Here is a 23991-nt window from a genome sequence, read left to right as displayed (position 1 = left end):
TCAGATAAAAGTAATAATTCACCATGAAGATAAAGGCATTCTAAACTATGTAACTAACCACATAACTTCAAAGTACTTATCAAGAAAAAAGAACTACACTAATAATTTTGTCAACTCACAATAATAATTAGACACCTTTATAAAACCTCTCAGAAACTCATAGATCAAGCAAACAAGATAAGTAAGAATAAAGAAGATTTGAACACTTTGATCTGATAATTGAATGTAGAATTTTGAACTTAACTGCACATTACCTTTAAATACACATAAGATATTTACAAAACATCATATAAATAATAGTCTATTAAGACTTTTTATTTGTTACCATTAAATGTCTGAATTTCAAACAGATTCTTGGACCCGGTGTTCATATCCATCACCCTGTTCAACTTTAGCACCTGTCTCATCTCCAGTAGCTTTTCCAGAACTGCTGCCTTCACCATGAGGCTCCATCACTTCTTCCAGTTCAAACTTGGCCATCTTCAGCATTGTGACTTTTCTAACAAAGACATCGTGGAGCAGATAAATATATATATCAGCATGCCTCTTCTATGACTTTTCCAATGCTATCTGGAATCAATTTATTTATTTATTTAAAGATTTTATTTATTCATTTTTAGGGGGGGAGAGAGAAGTAGAGAAAGACAGAGAATGGAGGAGCAGGAAGCATCAACTTCCATATATACCTTGACCAGGCAAGCCCAGGGTTTCAAACTGGTGACCTCAGCATTACAGGTCGACACTTTATCCTCTGCGCCACCACAGGTCCAGCCTGGAATCAATATATTGACCACATCTTTCAAGTCATGTGTCTGCATCTCTTGCGTCATAATTTTCATCATCTTCTTCTGGTTTTGGCAGATCTGTTGTTGCTGAGCATGAGATCTTTCGAATATGATTGTTGTGTTTTTTAGTAAAACTAACACTGACTAGAAAGAGCAAATAACCATCAGCAGTCTTGACATCATGAGCTTCAATCATGGTTTATCACTGTTTGACCATGGAGTCTATTTTTTCATGGGTAAGATCCACGCCATGGATTTTAGGCAGTTTTTTCCCTGAACATCCTTGGCAATTAGCTTGAATTTTTTAAATACAACTTACCCATTCTGCAGATAAGCATGGCTCACTTCAAAACCATGATTTTTAAGAGCATCAGATGTGACTCTGGTCCCTTGAGTTCTTGTGACTAGTGTTTTTCCAATAATTCTTTTAAAAAAATATTATTATTAAGTAAGAAGTGGGGAGGCAGAGAAACAGACTTCTGCATGCCCCTCCCACCAGGATTCACCTGGCAAGTCCCCTATGGGGGGTGATGCTCTGCCCTTCTGGGGCTGTTGCTCTGTTGCTTGGCAACCAAGCTATTTTAGCACCTGAGGCAATGCCATGGTACCATTTTTAGTGCCCAGGCCCAACTTGCTCAAATGAGCCATGACTGCAGGGTGAGGGGAGAGAAAGAAGGGGGAGAGTGAAGGGCAGAGAAGAAGGTGAAGGTGGTCACTTCTCCTGTGTGCCTTGACCGGGAATTGAACTTGGAACTTCCACACACTGGGCCAATGCTCTACCACTGAGCCAAACAGCCAGGGCTCCAATATTTCTTATGTTGAACCTGGGCTCTGTATTCTACCCTATTTAACTACTGTTTTTAATACCAATACCACATTGCTTTAATTATTGTACCTTTGTAATACATTTTAAAATTAAGAATTGTGAGTCTTCCAACTTAATCTTTTTTTTTCAAAATTATTTTGACTATTCAGGTTTCCTTAAGATTCCATATGAATTTTAAGATGAATTTTTCTATTTCTCCAAAAAAGGTAATTGAAATGTTGATAGGAATTGCATTGAATTTGTAAATCATTTTGGGTAGTATGAACATCTTAACGGTGTTACATCTTTCAATTCATGAACACAAGATGCCTTTCTATGTATTTCTGTCTTCTTTAATTTCTTTCAGTAATGTTTCATAGTTTTCAGTATATAAATCTTTCACCTTCTTGATTAGGTTTATGTTTAAGTATTTTATTCTTTCTAAAATTTATTTATTTTCATTGACTTTAGAGAGAGAGGAAGGGAGAGAGGGAGAGAGCGAGGGCACTTATTTATGCATTTATTGGTTGATTCCTGCATGTGCCCTGATTGGGGATCAAATCTACAACCTTGGCATATTGAGACAATACTCAAACCAACAGAGCTAATTGGCCAGGGCCAGTATTTTATTCTTTTTGGTGCTATCATAGTAAGATTTTTTTTTCATTTTCTTTTCTTTTTTTTTTTGGATCACTCATTGTTGGAGTATAGAAATAAAACTAAGTTTTGTGTGTTGATTTTGTATCCCAAAATTGTCTAATATGTTTGTTTATTTGTGTGTGTGCAATATTTTTTTTTGTGCATGTGTGTGTGTGGAATCTTTAAAATTTCCTGCATCTGAACAGAGACAATTTTACTATTTTCTTTCCCATTGAATGTCTTTTATTTCTTTTTCTTGCCTAGTGACTCTGGCTAGGAGTTCCAATACTCTGTTGAATGCAAGCATGCTTGCTTTGCTCTCTTAGAGGAAAAGCTTTCAGTCTTTCACCATTGAGTATTATGTGAACTGTGGTTTTTTTATAATGGGCTTTATTATATTGAGCTATATTTCTTCTATTCCCAGTTTGTTGAGTCTAAAACTTTTGATAATTTTATGACGTATAATATGTTGTCAAAGATAAGGTGATATGCATTCTGAAGAGCTTTTCTGGAGAACAGTTTGGTATTATATTGAAACTAAAAATGTGTATACTTTACACCACAGAAATTCACTTGTTGGCATTTACCCTGGTAAATGCGAGAACAAATGTACAAGGAAATATGTGTAAGAGGTTCATTGCACTGTGGTTGTAATAGCAAAAATGTTAGCAGCAACCTAAATAGCTATCCATAGAGGAATAGCCAAAAATAAAAGCATAAACATAAACAAACCCAAACCAGAGCACTTTCACACTATGACATGTTATATGGCCTTTTAAAAGGCAGGAGGCCAATGTCTTTGTTCTAATATGCATAGAGTTTTAAAACATATGTTTGAGTGAAAAAGCCATACTCTTTGGAGCCAGTATACACATCTACCAAATTCACATGTAGGTATGACTGACCCTCAGCCTGAACAGATGTAGCCCCCTGTTATCTGTGCATTTCCCCCACCTAACTCTCTTAATATTTACATGGGAGAAACAATATTAGTCTTCCTTATTTACAACAAAATAATGAGCTTAGAGGGGTTAAGTAGTTTGCTTAAGTTTACATGACTAACTAGAGGCATAACAGGTTTACTGCAAAGCCTGTGCCCCTAACCATTGTAGTATGTTGTCATCACAATTTACAGAGCTATACTGCAGTCAAATGGGAAAATACATGGAGAAGCACTGTGTGCATATATGAATGTAAGACACAAAGAAGGGTCAGTAAAAAACAAAAACGTTGAGTCTTGAATGTGAAGACAGGCAGTCATCATCCCAGAGAAGATATTTTAATATATTTTTCCAGTGCCTTGCTAAAAACCTGATTCTTTTTAGGTTAAATAAAGGTATTTGAGTATTGTGAGCTGACTCAACATGATTTTATTTTGGCCACTGACATGTGAAATACATAAAGATTAGGATTTTTTCCAAAAGATATACATTAGATACAGAAGAGTACAGAGTTTATGAAAACCAACATCAAAAATCTGAATCCTTCCCAAAGGAGGACAGTTTCATTTCTCATTGGCATTAAAATCACCCTGAGAGGTACAGTGAATATTGGAAGAAATAACAGTTTTGAAAATACGTGTATACTCTAGACATAAGAAATGCCTTAAATTTTAATAGCTAAAGGTATAAGGAGAAACAAAGTATTTTATTCAAAGAATTTAGAGTTTGATTTATGCTGTGGGCTAATTATTGACAGCACTTATAGAGCAGTTTATCCCAAAAGAATATAATAACCTTATGTTGATCTTTTTTATTTGCTAATCTGGAATTTTTAAATATAAAAAGATGAACAGTTGTAAATAAGCAATTTCTTTGTGATCTCTTTTAACAATTAACTAAGGTTTTCAAAGGGAACAAGAGTGTAAACGTACTATGGAACACTTGTAAAGCTCTTATATTGCTCCAGAGCACAACTTATTGGGAAAGTAGCATTTGTATTTTGCCCATGAGAAAGTACTATATTAAGAGATCAGCTGTGAGCAAAATGTTACACAGCAATTCATAAATATTAAAGAAACAAATTCCCTATCTATAGGAATTACTACAATGATAATTAGAACATGTCAACCAATCATTAAACTCAATTAATTCATCATTTCGGTGGTAATATTAATTTAGAGACAGTCCTTGTGAAAAATATAGACATTTAGAGTACTATTTATGTGATTTTCCTCTTATTTCTGATTATCATATAAAATCTAAAATTTGAACTTTAAGATAGATCACCATAATAACTATGTTTTCAATGTATCCATTCAGTCATTTAGCCATCCATTGAAGCCATTACCCCAGCAATTACTCTATTATTTATCATGTGCCAGACACTGTTCTGAGCACTGAGGATACAATAGTAAAGAGGTAAAAAAGGACTTTGACCTATTGTTATTCAGAGCTTACAACACTGGATAATTAAATCAGAACAATAGGGTAGGGGAAAGGCTACAGTAGGACAAATTGGTAAAACATACAAGCATGTTTCAGAGCTTCTTGGAAATATTTGTGGAGAAGACTAAACTTTTGAAATGGTACAGGAAGAGGATTTAGATTCAGTTATTGGTCATTCATACAACGGTTGTTTCCCCTGAGGGTAGGAGAACTTGGAAATATCCATTACGGTTATTTTATAATTAAAGGAAATATTTCCACTAATCCAGGTTGGCCTTTGATGTAAGGAAAGAGAATTGAGATGGCTTCACACTTGTGCTACATTGGTCCAAACCTGTGATACTAACCCAACATCAAGGCATTTCACATGCTAGAATGAAAATATCCTTGCTCAAGACATGAATGGCTGTGAGTGTTTAATACCAGGCAACGGGCATTTAAAAATGCATTATAGAGAAACCTGGAAAATCCTGTTAAAATTTAACTATCAGTTACATATCCTTTATAAACTTGTGACTTTACAATTATATTTAGTTTGGAACTAACAAACTCCTGACTCACTCTTCTAAAAAGAAGATGAATGTCTTAACTCTGTTCTCTTATGTTGGCCAACTGCAGTGACAAAATACCACATAAAGTCCATTGGCTGTCAAAAAACTTAGCGATACCAATTGTAAAATACTGAGAAATAGAAATTGAGCAATGACAAAGAGTTTCATTAACTTTACCCCTCCCACTCCCAGCCCCCCAAACTAATTTTGCGTAAAATCCAGGAATTCTTTAAATTCAAAATTGGGACAGAAAAATTGAGATGTGGACTACCACATGAAAGTAAAGACCATTACACAGTTTCCTTTAAACATGATCATTCTTGTCTGCATACACATGCATTGAAAGCAAATCTGGGCTAGATCTCGGAAGGGTAAAGTCAGAAATGTCAGGAGTCGTGTCCTTCATGTCTTTAACCCTCTGTAACGGCCGTATTAATCTAAATCTCCAAGATGCCAATGGCTGGGTTTAAGAGACATCACCACACTGAAAAGGTGGCCTCTGTTGTAACCGCTTATTAAAAACAAACCAAGCCAAACTTGTGGTTTAAAAATTGGGTCCAGATGATGCTTAATAAGCATGAAATACTTTCGGTGTTACAAACGAGAACCAGGTGTGGGGAAAAGCAGCTTGGAGCTGAGCACGGCCACCTACAAGCAGGGCTCATCTTCCTCCCAGAAGGTGAAAGTCAGTCATCAACTACCCCGCCCGCTACTGCCTGGTCTTTCCGCGGTGAGATGTCCCACTGCAAACGAAAACGAAAGGAGAATGTGAAGCCTGTCTCTTTAAAGATACGAATGTGATTTGAAGTCAAACCACCTAAAAGCAGACAGGGAGGAATTGACTGCTCAATGGCAATGCAATGGTTAGAGCTTCTGCTTAGAGTGGCTGTTTTCCTAATTTCTGGCCAGAAGGGCACCAAACTATACACAAGGTGATTCTGACTTTTACCTTAATAAAGCATTTTCTTTTAGTGAGTGCCAGGGGAAATGCTGGGTAACCTTTGGCAAGTTAGTTCATCTCTGTGGGCCTTAATTTTTCTCATTTATAAAATGTAGGAGTGGAGTCACTCTCAGCAAAATGACTCTATGTTGTGTCTTCATAATGTGTATGTGCGAGGGAACAACAAAAAGAAGGCTTCTCTACTTCACTCAGATGTCAAGCTATGGCCACCAAGGACTTCTACATTATTGGCTATGGCTTCAAAGAAGCAGGATAAACAAACTGGTTGCCCGGGGGTGGGGGAGGGATCACTTCTGCTGTTTCCTCCTGTATTCATGCAAAGTCCTCTAAACCCAAATATCTCCCAATTGTCTTTCAATGGGTCTTTGCAAAATAGCCACCATCTGGCTGACAACCAGTAGAAGGACAAGGGTTGTAGGAGACAGACTGCTGTCATGATGCTACAGTGTGTTAAAACACAGATAACTGGGTCCCACCTTTGGAATATTTTATTCAGTAAGTCTAGAGTAGGGGCAAACAATTGGCATTTGTATCACATTCCCAGATGCTGCTGATGCTGCTGGTCCGTGATCAGACTTGAAGAACCACTGCCATGCTGAACCTCAAGATGCCCGTATTCTAAGCGAACAAACATGTCATTGTCATCTTTGTGCCACAGTTGCTTTTATTGGGCTCTAAAACATAGCACTCTGTTAGGCACCATGGGATAGAAATGACTTCAGATCTGGAGATATTTTTTCAAATGTTGTCCCTACTGTTTTTCTGCACTTGAGCTGGAAAAGACACGTTGAAGAGGAGCCTGTTTGCCAACTCATGGCGTTCACATTGAAGTTCTATCAGTCGCCGCCCCCCATCTGTTCTCAGGGCAGTCTGTGCCGTTGGTAGGCCTGGTTAAAAAATTATTAAGTCTTTCAAGATGGTCACAGCAGCACATGGAACCAAACACAAGGTGCTTCTGAGGACAAGGGCCTGTGTGACTGCACAGAGTACATGCCATGGAGCTGGCCCTACCTATTCTTGCCTCTAGAATGAAGAACTTTGCTTCTACATGAACCAGCTGCTAGTAGTCAGTAGTCAGAGGAAGGTGTGGGAGGGCTGTAGAGAAGACAGGCTCATGCCCTGCTTCCCCCCGAGGGGGTGGTGGTAATTGAGAGCATTTGTCATAAGTAACAAAAATCAAGCGCTTAATAAATAATCCAGTCCATTGTAACATACAAAGGGTTAAGACTCAGCTCCTTACCTATAGGAATTTATATACTGCTCACAAAAAATTAAGGAATATTTCAAAATGAATATGAAGCAATAAAAAAAAGAAGCATTTGATTTTTTTAAAATGAAACAAGAACATCAGAAGAGCAAATGTCAAGTCAAAGAAAGTTGTTGATTATGCAAATGAGATGCAAAACCAACTTTTATTTCATTGGTGAAAATGCAATGTACAAAAGGGTGAAAGTACTGGAGTATCTGCACATTCCCTGATCCCTTAATTTTTGTGAGCAGTGTAATTTGTTGGAAAAACAGAATATGCATTTAAAGGCAAATATATCATAAGCCTCATGAGGGCAAGGGAATGTTGGGTTTATTTACCATTGTCTGCCTAGGTCCTAACATGGTGCTTAACCAAGTAGATGTTCATTACATATTAAGTGAAGGAGAGAATTTATTTCTATTGGCTGACTTCTGTCTATGGGCAGGGTGTCCAGTCAAAGAATGAAAATTCTCAGTAATTAGAATGAGAATGTTTAGTGACACCAGGCCAGAGAACAGTGAGTTTCTTTAACTTATTCAGTACTCAATAAATATTTGCTGAATTGATTCTGATTGAATTGCAGAAGACAGCAAGAGCCAGTCAAGAAAGAACTCATCATTAAGAAAACAAAATAACACAAAACAAAAACAAAACCTCACCTCATAAGACTTGGGTTTGAATGCCAGTACTGTCAAACACCATTTGTGAGAATTAATACCAGGGGCTACTTTTTCTGGAGCCTTACTTTAAGCCTTTCGTATGTGAAGAAATGAGAAAAGTGAGAGCATGATGCTGATATACCCTCACTTCCAGGAGACTTGCACTGACTCTGCTGTGCTACAGAGATACAAAGAGAGGTGGGGGAGGCGATTTTAGGCTGTGGTGATTGGTGAATTCTTCCAGGTGTAAGAAGGCAATTCAGGGAGAGTGGGAAAAGATGTAGAACATGGTTCTCAAACTCGAGTAGTTACAACAAGAACCAAGCAAGTAACATAAACGAGCTGGGGTTGTGGCTGGAAGAATGCAAGCCCCGCCCCATCTAGAAATGGCAGACAGTTGTCACTGAGGGTCCTCCTTTGCCTCAAACCCATGTTTTTTACATAAAATCTCCCAGTTTTAAAATACTGGTAACTAGGTCAAAAATGGAAGAACATTATGATGTTGGGCAAAAAAGTAATCCTGGGCAACCATGCGGCCTCTGGGCTGCCAGTTTATCATTTCTGGCTTAGAAGGGGTTATTAACTTGCACTGTTTGAGCTGAGGTAAACTAATGTAGGATCAGTAGAGCGAAGTCAGGATACAAAGGAGCTTGAGTAGCAAGCCAGCCCTACTGGACATCAGAGAATCCACTAGCTTTGTTTGTCAAAGACAATTTTGGACACATATTCTATACATATATTCATTATTTCATTTGACAAATATTTAGGAGTTTCTATGATGTTATCAGGTGATCATGAAACAGTAGGGATATGCAATGAGTATCTCAGTCTTCTTAGGCTGCTATAAGAAAACATATAGACTGGATGGTTTGAATAACAAATTTATTTTCTTATAGTTCTAGAGGCTAGAAGTCCAAGATCAGGTTTACCAGAATGACTATGTTCTGGTAATGACTTTCAGATGGCTGCTTTCTTGCTGTGTATTCACATGACCTCTACTTACTTTATGCACATTTATGGAGTAAGGAGAGAGAGAGAGAGAAAGAGAGAAAACACTAGCTCTCTGATAGCACTTCTTATAAGAGCACTAATATCATTATGAGGGCCCCAGCCTCATGACCTTATTTAATCTTAATTATGTTCTCAATTTTCTTTTCTAAACATCATTACATTGGGGGATATAGGGCTTTAAAATATAAATTTTGGGGGACACAAACATTTGGTCTATGATATGAGTAAGATAAACTCTAAAAGGATATGTAGTCTTGATAGGAAGATTAGATTATAGTGTGTGTGTGTGTGTGTCTGTGTGTGCGTTTAAATCTTTGGCAAAACATGGCATATATAAGAGCTACAGATAAACCATTCAGAATCTAGGTAAGTAATCACTGTGTTGTGTTACATTATAAAAATATTCAAGGAAGCCCTGGCCAGTTTGCTCAGTGGTAGAGCATCAGCCTGGTGTGCAGGAGTCCTGGGTTCGATCTCCAGCCAGGGCACACAGGAGAAGCGCCCATCTGCTTCTCCACCCCTCCCCTCTCCTTCCTCTCTGTCTCTCTCTTCCCCTCCCGCAGCCAAGGCTCCATTGGAGCAAAGTTGGCCCGGGCGCTGAGGATGGCTCTGTGGCCTCTGCCTCAGGCGCTAGAATGGCTCTGATTGCAACAGAGCAATGCCCCAGATGGGCAGAGCATCGCCCCCTGGTGGGCGTGCCAGGTGGATCCCGGTTGGGTGCATGCAGGAGTCTGTCTGACTGCCTCCCCGTTTCCAACTTCAGAAAAATACAAAAAAAAAAAAAAAAATTCAAGGAGAAGATGGTTTTTATGCAAGTCTCAAAAAGTCTGTAAATTTGGACACAATCAGATAGGTGGGGAATTCCAAACAAGGGGGACATCATGAACAAAGACTCAAATGTTAGTGGGAAATATTTATAGAGAATATTGGAAAGTTAGTTCGTTCAGTAGTTTCTGCCTTTCAGAAAGTTCTATTTGGCTGAATACAGGATGGCCTGTAGCCAGATTCGGAGTCATCTTAATTCAGGACTTTACTATATCAGCAGTGGGGCCATTGATTTTGGGGTACGGAATAATGTAATAAAAACTGTGTTGTCAGATGATTAACTTGAGTGCAAGGCATGGGATGGAATGAAAGATAGGGGGAAGAGAGCCATGAAAGTCTTAGTTTAATAATACTCTTTGTAAGAACAATAAAAGTTTGACCAGTGTAGTGGCAGAGGGGACCAAGAGGGAAAAGTTACACAAGATGTTCAGGACGCCAGATGGATATGCTCCTTATGAGGGAGCAATGGGAGAAAGAATCAAAGACAATTCTGGGCTTTTAAGTTTGGGTGTTTAGACAAATTCGTGATCCAAACACAAATAAAGGATGCAAGAGCAGGACAGGTCTGGGAGCTGGGACTTGGTGGAGAGTTGAGTGGACATATTAAATTCTGTGTACACACACTGAGTTTGACGTATCAGTGTGATATCTAGCCGAGCCAAGAAAAAAAAAGGGTTTGAGAGCAGAGGCCGGGCCAGAGATATATACTTGGGAATTATTCAGAGTCTTAATCTGCACAGTTTTGAGAGAGACGAGAGACCCTCAAGAGAGACTAGAGAAAGAAGATGGCTGAGGATATTCCCCTTCTGTGGGGAATCCTGTGGTTTCGTGAGCAAAAGAGAATGATGAGAAGGGAAAGAGGGGTCAGAGAGATCAGAAAGAATCATGATGGTGCAGGGTTTTAGGTGCTTTTGCAAAAATGTTTCAAGGAAGAGGGGGAAGGTGATCGGCGGTAGCAGGCACCCAGGACATCATGGAGATTGAGGACTGGGAAGTGGCCATTGGGTACAGCAATTAGAAAACCTCTGGTGACTTTTGCCAGGATTTTCAGCAGAGTCTCACTTGCAGCATTTTCCCGAAGTTATAGGATTATCCTGCTTTATCCCCCCCCCCCCATACATACATACGTACACATTCCCGGAACAAGCCCCATGTGCACAGAGGGTAAAGTCAACATCAGTGCACAGAGTGGACAGATATTTCTAAATGTTTTATGCAATTTCCCTTCTAATGATAAGCAAGAGGGATGCAGTGCTCTTGAATTCCGAGGCCAAAGTTGTAAATGCTGGCATTTACAACTGGAACTAATAAACACTTAAAAAATTCTTTCGGTTCCATTCCAATTCAGACGATCTCTACATCTGAGGGAGGGACCTAGCTGCGGGGCGGGGCTGCTCTCTGAGTGTGGCAATCACTCCGCGAGCAGCCTCTCTCCTGTGAGCTCTCTGGTAGCCAAACTTGTTTATGAGCTTTTGAAACAGATCTGTAAAGGCCGAGGGCAGACAGAGAGGACACGTCTTTGCCCCATAGTGCCATCGTGGAGATTGCACTCACGATCCAGGCTATGCCGCTACGGGACAGGAAAATCCTAACCAATGACAGTTGCAAACACAAACAATTGCTGGGCCTTTTTGCACAAGGCTTTGTGTTCAAACACTGCTAAAAGTGTTCATGTTCCCGAAGGCTGCCAATGGCAGCCTCCAACTGGATGGAATTTGTGCCAGGAGAGAGGGCTTGGAGGGCCCTTTATTTATTTGGTAAGTATACAGCAATGGGTATTTCATGCATTTTTAGACATGAAGAGTAGGACGAAGAGAGAAAGGCAGGCACTTGGTGCCGTGACAGGTCGGGCCGCGTGGCCTGGCCCCTCGGGCACCACCACAGTCTTTTTGGGGGCAGTCCGGCCGGCACTGGCCCTGGCTGGCACCAGGTATGAGAAGAAATGAGAGGGCAATCTGGCATTTTCATATTTGTTTATTTTAACCTCTCAGGCCTGCTGAAAACAACTGGAATCTTCTGAGTTGCTGAAAGCACATAGGCTTCTTTGATGGAGATCTTGGCCCCTGCCGCCCTAAAGCCAAAGGGGCTCATTGATTAAGTTGTCGGGTGACCATACCCTCTGTGAATTCAGGTCAGACCAGAGGCAATGGTTAATAGCTGGCAGGTAACTGTCCCCCAATGAAATCTTTACTATCCTCTTCAAAGCTTCACATGAAAGAATCTTCCACTAAAATCCAGACTGCAAATTGGGAAGTGTTTTGAGTTTGGGCATCTGCCTGTGTCACTAGCAGAGGAAATGCTGAGGAAGCAAAGATAAAAGGTAGAAAGGAATGATTCAACACAGCTGGAGGGAATCCATGTAGATAGCTGAGGACAAGGGTCAAAGGGAAAGCCAGGGTCTCGTTTTATTAAGGATTAGGAGCGGATCAGGCTGGGGGGGATGCTGGACTGTGATGACTGGCTCACACCCACCCCAGGCTCCTGATTGTTACCCTGGTGATGGCCCCATGAAGTGAGCTTCTGGGTCAGCCAGGCTTCACTGGGCCGCCTCGTGCTTCTGATTTTATTACAGGGGAAGGGGTCCTGGAGGGGAGGGCTGTTAACTTGTAGGCTCAATAACGCAGCCTGGCTTTGACTGAGTCCAAAGACCAAGCAAAAGCTTTGTGAGCAGATCTGCATCCTTCAGCTCTCTGAGTTCAGTGTCATTTCCACTGAAGAACTTATCAGGCTTTTAAGTTTCCTCTAAATCAGATCAGGTTATCTTTTGGGGAAATCTGAGAGTTCCCATATCCAAAAGCACTGTTGGAGGGTGAACTTATCAACAATTAGCAATGTGGCTGGACCAGACCAAAGTGATCTGCTCTTTCTCAATGATAAGGAGCTATTTATACTGAGCACTTGCTACCTACTTGGCATTGTGTTAAGTGCTCTGTTGGCATCACCCAAGTTTTTCTTCACAATGCCTCTATGACAAAGGCACTCACCCACCCTCCACTTTTCTATTTCACAGAAATGGCTGACTGTGTAAATCTGAGACTGTTTCCCTTCTGAAAAATAAGGGGTTAGAGTAGAATGATTAAAAAATACCTTACAACTCTTGAGATTTAGCTGGATTTTAAGTTTTAGAAGAATATCAACAAATTATATACTTTTTAGAAGTTGGAAAGAATCAATTGTGGGGAAAAATTATGATCTAAATAACTTGAAACCATTCTCTATTAGATTTTGTCTAATCTATTCTGCTGTTAAAAATAATTTCTTCTACATCATTAGGAACTAACCGTTTTAGCAGAGGGCTTTGTCACTGTCTTAGTTTGCTAGGGCTGCCATAACAACATACCACAGACTGGGTGGCTTAAACAATAGAAATGTATTTTCTTATAGTTCCAAGGTCAAAGTTCTGGAATGTTTGACCTGAGGCCCGTCTCTCTCCTGACTTGTAGATGGCTATGACCTTGCAGTGTCCCCACATGGTCTGTCCTCTGTGCATACGTATCCTTATCTTTTGCCTGTTCAAACTTCGTTTTTAGAAAAATACACCTAAATGTGTAACATTTTGCTAATAATTTCTAGAGGTTTGTGGATCCCCAAGCTCATCCATGAATCTTACATTTGGAATTTGATGATGTTTTCCTTGCTTTGGAAATAAATAAAAACTCTGGGAACAGAATAAGTATAACGTATGGGGAGGCAAGAAGTCCAGGTTCTAGCGCTAGTGCTGCCCTTGTGCTGTATGATCCTGAACATTTCAGTTTTCAGTTTTCTCACCCATGAAAGGAGAAAAGATGACCTTTAAGGTTGTGACAATTAAAACGTGCAGGAATTTAGATGGAATTCATCTCAAAGCTGAGACTTGCTATCTCTGTAGTAGATGATTGACGGGGGAAAAGACAACTAAATTTTTGCTTTACTACATGTTTTTAGAAGTGGGAGAAGAGAAATATTTGCAATAAAACAGTGCATCAAGTACATTGCACCAGCAGATATTTAGGTCTGACAGGTGGTAGCATGCACATAGACACAAATTCTTAGTAGAAAGCTTTGAATGCCAGGTGATAAGTTGACCCCCCCCCCCTCCTCCCATCATATGGCTTTCCCTTTGAGAGTTCCTGAGAATATTTTTCTCTCTTTCCCAACAAGAGAGAAACAGCTTCTCTAATTCCCATCTGAGAGAAGACAGATCTAGAAAATTTGCAAATGTTAGGACAAGTTAAGTCCTGAGAAGACTGTGGCCCCTGTGCGCAGTGTGTTTGAAGTTGAAACTGCTGAGATCATGAAAAGACTTCTCAGAGCATTCCTTCTTCAACCAAAGAAAAACCATCTTTTAAATCACAGAGAAAACAGCCCCTGCAGTCCACGAAACACCAAGTGTTCTCCACTGAGTCTGGGCAACTTGACTCACCAGATTGCTCTCTGCTGTTCCTCTCAAGCTACAAAATATATCCTTTTGCCCCTGAGTCAGAGAATTTGCCTCCTTCACTTAGGTGAAATCTCTGAATCTCCCAAACCTGATCCCATCGGTTCTTCAGAATCTCCCAACAAGCCAAATTCCTACTAATACTCTTTGTGTTGTAGATGCTGAGTCACGTTGTGCCAGTTTGCCAAATCATACAGTTAAAGCTACTACCTCTAGGATGTGGAAGTATTTTTAATTTGTCAAAGTTAGATTTTTTTTTTTTTTTTTTTTTTGCAAAAGACAGAGAGAGGGACAGATGGGAACAGACAGACAAGAAGGAAGAGAGATAAGAAGCATCAATTCTTTGTTGCAGCACCTTAGTTGTTCATTGATTGCTTTCTCACATGTGCCTTGACCAGGAGGCTCCAGCTGAGCCAGTGACCCCTTGCTCAAGTCAGTGACCTTGGGCTTCAAGCCAGTGACCTTTAGGCTCAAGCCAGCGACCATGGTGTCATATGAGCCTATGCTCAAGCCAGCAACCCTGTGCTCAAGCTGACAACCTTGGGGTTTCGAACCTGGGTCCTCTGTGTCCCAGGGCGAGGCTCTATCAACTGCACCACTGCCTGGTTAGGCAACATCGATCTGTTCCTGGATATGTCCCAACTGGGGATCAAACTGGCAACCTCTATGCTTCAGGACGATAAGCAACTGAGCTATCTGGCCAGGGTTAGACATTTCTTAAAATAGTCACCAGTCATTGAAAATATATGTTTATGTCTATCTAAACAATAGATTCTCTGTTAGCCAAATTCCATGTATCCTCTTACTGCATTATCACCTGTCTCTTTCTATTCCCTTGGGAAGGCACATCGTCTGATGCCAGAGCTTGGGAGTACTCAAGACTGGATGGCGGCACTCTGGTATGTATGTAACATCTGTCCCCAGCTGAGCCTGTGCCCACCAAGCAGCCTTCTTAGGTCACTTGTAAACACTATTGAAATTATCTAAGTTAGATATTCTATACATTTATGTTTAGGAGGGTGAAAAGAGAATCACTAAATGGGATACCTTGGAAAAATCTGAGGAAGATGAGCTTGTAAGACAAATTCTATTAAATCAGTCTGGTCAAGACAACTTACAAAAGTTCAGATTCTAATTCAGAATTACACAGTCTCAACTAAGCTTGTGATTCTGAGCTTTAGTTTTTCTCATGTGCTAAATGTAAAAAACAAACACTGCTTTACAGAGTTCTGAGGGTTAAATGGGCAATCTTTCTATAAAAATACATAGGGTGCCCTCAATAATAAAGGGGTGGTTTTTGAGAGATTTACCCAGTATCATTGTTTCTTTATTTCTTCTACTCATTTTCTTAAGTCTTTTTGGGAACAAAAGCAGTGGGCAAAACTTCTAGGCTGTACATATATGTGCTGAACAAATGTATTGCCTTCTCATGGTTAATGAGGGGTCCGTATTATGTTTTTAGCTGAATTCAGGAAAGTTAAGTGGCTCGACCAGAAATCAGGACTTTAGTCATGGCTCCATTACTACCACTCTCAGAAAGTAAGATGATTGATGGCTTGTTCTAATTAAGGTAAAAGGGGAGACCCTTTAGGGTGCTGAGACATTTTCCTATAAGCTCATGGCTAACTGGGTACATTAGAATACCCTCACGCACTTGATACTTGTGAGTGGTTCTTCAATGATTCTAGGTTGGCTTTACCTGAAACATTTTAGCAACTGGTATGTTTCTTGGTTATCTACCATTCTCTCAATAGTCCTAGACATGAAACAGAAAGTAGAAGCAGTAGTATAAAAAGGCACCAGGCCCTGACTGGATAGCTTGGTGGGTTAGAGCACCACCCGAAGCACAGAGGTTGCCAGTTCGATTCCCATGTGAGGGCACATGCAGGGATGGACTGATGTTCCTGCCTCTCTCTCTCTCCTTCCTCTTCCTTCACTGAAATTAATAAATAAAAATACTTAAAAAAAAAAAGACGCCTGTGTTTTATATCTACTTCATGGATGCAGAACTTTTTGAACAGCCCTACCACGATAAAAGATTTTGTTGAAGTCTTTAAAGTAAGAAAATGTCTTTGAAAAGATCATGTGTGATTGAGGCAAGTCACTCCAATAAGATGTCTAAGGATATGGTTCAGAGGGTAAAATGTATACCATATGATGTGTGAGCCCCACTGCATAGAAGGAGGCCAGGAGCTCTAACAGATGGTTTGCTAAAGCTGATCTCTTGGATGAAGCCAAAATCCCCTAGGTAATATTAGTCCAGCCTGTTTGATCAGAGGAATTGGAAATAGCTTAAAGAATGCCGTGCCTTTAGAAAGTGGTGTGAGCCAAGAAGGACATTTGAAAGAAATTAAGTCCTTCTAAGCTTATTTGTGTTGTTTGGAATTCCCATTTACACTATGCCCCTGGCAGAAGCATCGAGTGCCACGTCACAGGGATGGGGAGGATTTCTTTACTGATGGAGGCTTTCTAAACAAACGTGATGCCTGTAATAAACTTCGAGGGAGTTAGCAAAATTAATTATGTGTCTTTACAGAGGGCTTGGGGAGGTAAAATATGAGAGATAAGCCACTCCATTTTCCCTTTGGGTGCTATGTATTGTCCTCAGCATAGCAATGGAGTTGGCGTCTCTATGCTCTGCTCTTCTTTCTGAAATTTCTTCCCAACATCTGGATAGCAGCAGTTTGTGAATAAGATAGTTCTCCTCCTCACCAAACTTAAAGAATGAACCTTATTCCTTTTTCTGAAGAAGAAAACCTGAGCTTCACAAATGTTAATTTTCTTATTTATTGACAAGTGGTGGCAACATCTTCTGCCTCCTAGTGACTGAAGGTGGGAGCAGACACGGAGGGTATAGGAATCTGTTTAGAGAAACTGAAGGTCAGAAAGAATGATGATTTGATTTATATCGAGGGAATAATCAGCAGTGGCTATAAAAGGATGATCTTGGCTGACTCACAGCAAATTTAGTTTAGAACTTATTTGTCATTGAAGAACATTTCTGAGGCATATTAATCAGACTCTAGTCTACGTTCTATTAACTAACAACCCCAAAATTTCTGCGGCTATGACACACACAAAAGTGTTGTGTTTTATACCTCACATGTCAGTGTGGCTAAATGGGTGCTCTGCATTACTTAGTCACTCAAGGACACAGTCAGGCTCCAGCACTTAACCACCTGGGACCTGGGGCAGGTAACCTTCTCAGTTGTTACAGCAGAACAAGAGAGAGTTAAAGGGAATTGTAGGTTTTTAATTGCCAAGTAAAGGCTTTGGCCTAGAAGTGACAAATTTATTTGTCTTATTTTTATTGCATGTTTTTTCCCCCACTAGAATATGTTTCAAGAGATTAGAGACCTTGCTTGCCTTGTTCAACATTGCATCCTTTGTACAATACATAGTAGACATTGAACAAATGTTTGTTCAATGAATGAATTCAAAAGGGTTTGAACAGGATTAAACAGGACCCTTTGGAGGCTAGAGTCACCAGTGGTGCTTTAGTGTCCATAAAAGTAAGCATTTTCAGCATGAACCTGATAAGTCATACCTGAAAATGAGGAGGAGAGGAAACACACGGGATCCACAAGACCAAGGAGAAGAAAGAGCCTGGGTGTGAAAACAGCAAAAGCAATAATAAAAGGTCAAGTATCTCAGGTGGCAGAAGCAAACTTGGATTTAATGCATAACTTGTATATCCATAAATGTCTTGTCGGTATATTGCCTACACGTGAGTGTGGTAGCCAGCTACTCAGATGGCCCTAATAATCTTGGCATCCCGTCATTTATGTATTTCTATGGTTCTTCCCACACTGAATCAGGGCTGCCCTGGTGTGACCAGCGGAATACAGCAGAAGTGGGAGGTGTGTGACTCTCAGAGCTAGGTCATAAAAGGCATGGCAGCGTCAGCCTTGCTCTTTTGGATCACCTACTCTGGAGGAAGCTAGCTTCCCTGCCAGGAGGACACTCAAGCAGCTGTGATGTCCGCACAAAGAGGGACAGAGGCTCCAGCCTAAGGCCAGCGCCGACTTGGCAGTAAACTGACTGAACTACCTTCAATGCGCCCTCCAGCCCTAGTCAAGCCTTCCGATGACTGCAACCTCAAGAGAGACCATGACTCAGAACCACTCAACTGAGCAGATTTTGACTTCCTGACCGAGAAAAACTGTGAGAAATAATACATGATTATTATTATTTGAAGCCACTAACTTTTGGGATGGTTTGTTATACGGCCACACTGACCAGAACACTGAAATTCTTTTCAATTTCCAAGAGTTTTCTGCTCTCAAGGATGGTCACCTTCTTTAAATGAGAATGAGAAAGAAACAGAAGTGAGGAATGAAAATGTCATGAGCTTAGCCAGTCAGCTACCAAATCAACTCCGCCCATTAACTGAGTGACAGATGTCTTGGACTGACTGTTTGTCATATATGTTCACATTTTGTGGCATTGAAAACCACTGTAGACCATAAAGCTGCATCAAACCTAATGTTAGGAGCTGTGCCAACACAAGTGGCTTATTAAATGAAGTTTTTTATTTTAGAACTGATTGGCAACATGTAGGAAGTTTTTATGCTCAAATTTGGAAGCTCAAAAACATATGCTAGATTTTTTGGTCTAAGGAGGGAATTTCAGTTTTGTAGTTTTGTTTGTTTTTTAGAAGTATAGTTTAGATAAGTTCTGCTGACTTTAATGGGATATGCGATTATAGATTTGGTAACAGGAACACAGTGTGTCACTTTTAGATGGCAAACTGAAACTTCAGTTGCCTTTCATGAAGATTTTTCTATCACTGGAACAGCTGACTTATATGTGTACAAAAAATACCTGACTCTTGGCCTATCTACAAAGTGATCTGCCAGTTCTTAAAATATTGTTCTGCTTCTAAACTTCAGGGAATTAAAATTTTATGTATTCATCTGTTTGAAATTCTCTGAAGTGCTGGGCTCAGGCTCACGTTTGACTCTTTCCTCTCTGACCTGTTATGTTCATTTTAGTGGATTTCTGAAAAACTTTAAATGTCAGTGTGAAGGAGGGGATTCCTTATTCTCTACAGTTTTCATTAGTAGAATGGCATTTGTCTGGAACGGAGCGCTCTTCACCTCGGCCTTGAACATAGTTTGCTATTGAGTGGCCCAGCCTTTTGACCTACTAGGCCACAGAACGGGGAAAAGGCCTTGCTTGCCTCCACTTGCATTTTCCAAGCCATGCCTTATATCCCTATAACATCTTAATGAAACCATTCTTTTTGCACAGAAGCTTCTTTGACCTCTTTTGGGAACCTACTCTAATAGTCTGTGGCTCTTGTTCATAAGAACATTCTTTTTCCTAATATCTAGTCTAAACTTTTCCTTCCTTAGCTGAAGGCTTTTTGTCTCCCATTTTTTGAAACTACAAGTGATTCCCTTTCCTCACTGAAGACTAAACTTTATACCTAATGGCTAGAATGTCAAACAAACATTAATCTTGTCTCCTGACTCTTTACAGATGGAGGAGTGCCCAAAAGCAATTTAGGTTTAGACAGCAGAAGTATTTGTGTAGTGTTATTTAACCTCTGATTCATCTTCTCAAATCATCTTGGATTAAGCTTTATTTCTCAAAGATGCCAACGGCATCAGAATCTACCTTGAAACTTCATAATCATTCCATACTTCTACATTTCATTTTAAATTATGTCTCTCCCTTACATAAGCTACCTACTGTAAAAAGGATACTTACACATTTGCAAAGGACCATTTATATGCCTCAGCAATACATGTATCAGGTTTGAAAATTTCTCTTCATAGATAGGGCCTACTCTAAGACCACTTAATATGCAAAAAATTCATACTTTCCAAAGAGCTATGTAAGGGGCAATTGTTCAGATCCAGGCAAACCTCCCTACTTCCCCCCACTCCAAACACATATACACACGGGCCAGTCACACCGAAATTCCACCTTTGGGAATGTAGCCCTTAGGGATAACGAACTCAAGATTTTAATGTGGATCCCTGGGAGGACACTGGCATTTCTTGATATTCTTTCTCCACAATTTATAACCAAACTAAAGAGAAAGGAATTTTGATACAGAGCTGGAAGTAGAATGTACTAGTCCATTGAGGCAGAAGTCACTTCTTTTAGAGTGAATTAGTTTGATCTACTGTTTACTCTTAAAACAATTCATTGAAATGTTATTTTTGAGCTAATGGGAATTTTAATGGGGGAAGGGATAATGGTGGAGGATATGGGCAGAGGGTGGTGATGATGAGCAAAGGACATTTTTCAAGTGAGTAGGAGGACTGGCCACATTAATAAAGAGTTGGGGACAGTTATAAAGCAGAAGAATTGCATGGAGGGCATCTGTTCTCCATCTCAAGTTGAATCTACTTCATCTTCCTTTATGTTTCTGCTGCATGCACTTGACAAATTCTAAAAGCTATGTTAAGCTACCGATTTGCTAGTCTGCCAGCCCCAGTGACCTAACTTCTTGAGGTGTGGAAACCATGAACACAAAATGTAGGTGCTAAGGGGGAGGGGCACAGTACAGGATGGGGCAGCAGCAGCACAGAGGCCTGAAGGAACAAGACTATAACTAATGATACCAGCTGAAGAGAGTAAAGCTGGATAAAAATTCCAAAGAAATATCCAATTAACTAAGAAGATTTTCAATCATGCTAATGGGAGCCTATCAGAACGTGGAGTTTAAGCTGATAGGAATGGCGTTAAAGGGTGTTCAGATTTGCGATGCAAATCTCGCAGGAGAGAAACAAGGAGTTAAATGGTCCAGGGAAGATAAAGTAAGTTAAAATGATCTATTGAAATAAATGATGATGATGATGAAATATTTATTAATAATAACTTGACTATATCTTCATAAACACTAATTTAACTTAATGAAAGTCATTTGATAGGCACCCTAATGGGTAATAATGGTGGGAAGAATCCCTGTTTATTGAGAGCCCATTAACTTCTATGTAAATTAAGACACTCTGTGCTGACCAGGTGTTTGAACAAATCATTCCTTGGTTCTAGGTTTCAACATATGCATGAGAGTATGATTAGAATTTATTCCTAACATTCTAAAGCAATAAAAACCAACCTGGGTCCAGTTTAATATATTTAGAAGACTTTTATTTGAGACTGGTTTGTGACTCACAGGAATACATACTTGAGAAAAGAGCAAAAATCATTTATGTTTATTGATGATAGTGGGGTTTATGAAATGGCAAATCTCTGTCCAGGACTTAAGAGACTTCATGAAATTCTCTTCAGGCCAATTTTGAAAGAGCTACCCTACTAGTCACCCACTACTGGGTCCTTGTGCTTGTTAGACATTTTCTCTTTTGGAAGGACATATCACGGGACAGCTCAACTCTGTTTTAAAAAGCAATCCATGAAATGAGAAAGGTTAATTTCATAACTGGAAAAGCTGAGCTTTAGCAATTTATGAGATCCATCCAGTTGCTATGTATTTCAGAGTGTTACCTCTTCCATTCCTGATTCTATCCTTCATCTCTTGCAGTTCTTAAGGGATAATAATCTAAAGCTGCAGCCAAAAGCCTGACACAGCCCCCAGCAAAAAAGGCTTGATTTTTTTTTCTCAACTATGTTATCTGATTTTTCTTTAAGGATAATGAATGGATTTCAGATCAAATGCTTCAACTGGCCCATAAAGTAAAACCTTGTAGTGAGCATCTCTGGACTGAATTGTCATAGCCCAGCTCCTAGAGGGAGTCGGTTAGGAGGGACAGTGGGACTCAGCAGGTGCCAAGAGCTTGTAGGAGAAACTTGGAGTAATACTAGTGCTTCTACTCACAACAGTAAATCACACTGCAAAGGGCTGAAGAGTCAGAACATGAGAACAATGCCAATGATATTAATCAGGAAGTGGTCATTGTACTGGTGAAACAATGCCAAGATGGAGGCCGTCACCACGAGAAATCAGGACATTTAAAATCATAGCTGTGGTTATGTGAAAGGAAGTTTATAGTCTTAAAGATACACTGAAATATACAGAGGTAAAGGGGCGTGATGTGTGCAACTTACTCTCAACTGGTTAAAAAGTTTTATGTATGTGTGTGAATCTATCTATCATCTATCTATCTATCTATCTATCTATCTATCTATCTATCTATCTATCTATCTATCTATCTCTATCATCTATCTATCTATCTATCTATCTATCTATCTATCTATCTATCTATCTATCTATCTATCTTTGACAGAAAGGGAGAAAAAGGGAGAGGAAAAAAGGATGGAGAGAGGAATGTAATTGATAAAGCACATGGGAACAATTTGTGACATTCTTGCAACTTTTCTGAATGTTTGAAATTATTTCCACATCAAAAGCTGAAAAAAGCACACACACACACGTGTGCGCACATACATGAAGGGAGATTATTGTCATGTTGCTGCCTAAGCTGTATTCTCCACCATCATTTCTCCCGGGCCTGACCACCTCAACAATTTCTTTGCCATCTTTCAAATGCCCAAGCTCCTTATGCTTCCTGGGAGGCATTAAAGAATGCCAGCCTTTCTTTGTCATTCCGTGCTTCTTTCTCTGAAGGCCATGACTTTTATGACTTCAGAAAAGACAGTTCTGGAGGACGGAAGCCACCCTTCGGCGACCGCAGCGCTCACCTGCTCAATGTATTATTGTCACAGCTTCGCTGGGGCTAGGCTCCTCTGTGCGCATGTGCCAACTCCCAGGGTCCTGCCCTGGGCCCTCCTCTCTGAGCCAGGAACTCAAACAGTGGCCTGGAGGGAGGGAGTGGCCCTCCTGCCCCCTCTCCACCAAGTGGCAGCTCTGCATGCCATGTCATCAGTCCTCTTACATATTTTTCAGCAGGAGAAAATTTGTGTCATTTTAAGTTCTCCGAGGTTGATTTCCCAGTACAAATATATCTGTTTCAAGTACAATATATCTGTTAATTGACTCATGAATGTGCTTGGAAAGAGGCTGCGGAACTGTAAATATATTGTACAAGGTGCAATGTCGAGTTTGAACATTCCATGCAATAAAGTGAACAAAGCACGAAGGCGGCTTGGGAGAGTCCAGGGACGGCGGCCCTCTCCCACTTCAACGTGCGAACAGAATTACGTGCTGGGTATTCATAGCTGGTACTCAATAAATATTTGCTGAATGAATGAATAAATGAGGGAATGCTAGAAACAGTGAATAAAATAGGAGTCTGGAGGAAGAAAGAAAATATTTCTGAGTAAGACAATAGTTTTCAGACGGAGCTCTGCCTGCCCTGGGGGTACAGGAGTCCCCCTCATGGGCAGCTGCGGGGTGACCGAGAGAAGCAGAGAAGACAGACAAGGTGAGGCTCCGCTCCGTTATCCTCATTTCCACATGCATTTTCTTTGCTCTGCCTGCTGAGTGCTATAGAAGATTATGTCTGAGCAGAGAGACCTGCACCTTGTAAACATTTGAAAAGCACCCGACTGGGGTGTCAAGAAACACCACTTTCTCAGAGCACCTAAGGAGGAGAGAGTTTGAATGAGAAAAAATGTTCTGGGGAGATAGCAGCATTTGGGGTCTGAAATACAAAGGGGGGCTTCCGCATGACTTATTTTCCCCTTTCCCCCAAAGCAGAACCTGAAAAGAGCAAGGCTTCAGGAAGGGTGTGACCAAGAAAGGTCAAAATGCATCCTGTTTGTTTGTGTAAAACCTCTCAAAGCCAACAACTCCTGACCACACCTTAGGGTTAGAAGAACCTAGGT

General features: G+C 40.3%; 1 pseudogene; it reads right to left on the bottom strand.

Moving 5' to 3' along the window:
* Nucleotides 1-342: 342 nt before the first annotated feature.
* Nucleotides 343-6762, bottom strand: LOC136388113 (small ribosomal subunit protein eS1-like; annotated as a pseudogene).
* Nucleotides 6763-23991: the final 17229 nt, after the last annotated feature.

This window comes from Saccopteryx leptura, chromosome 1 (assembly GCF_036850995.1).
Source record: "Saccopteryx leptura isolate mSacLep1 chromosome 1, mSacLep1_pri_phased_curated, whole genome shotgun sequence".
NCBI classification, from domain to species: Eukaryota; Metazoa; Chordata; class Mammalia; order Chiroptera; family Emballonuridae; genus Saccopteryx; species Saccopteryx leptura.
The sequence above is the reverse complement of the archived record's forward strand: the minus strand, read 5'-3'. Positions and strand labels throughout refer to the sequence as shown.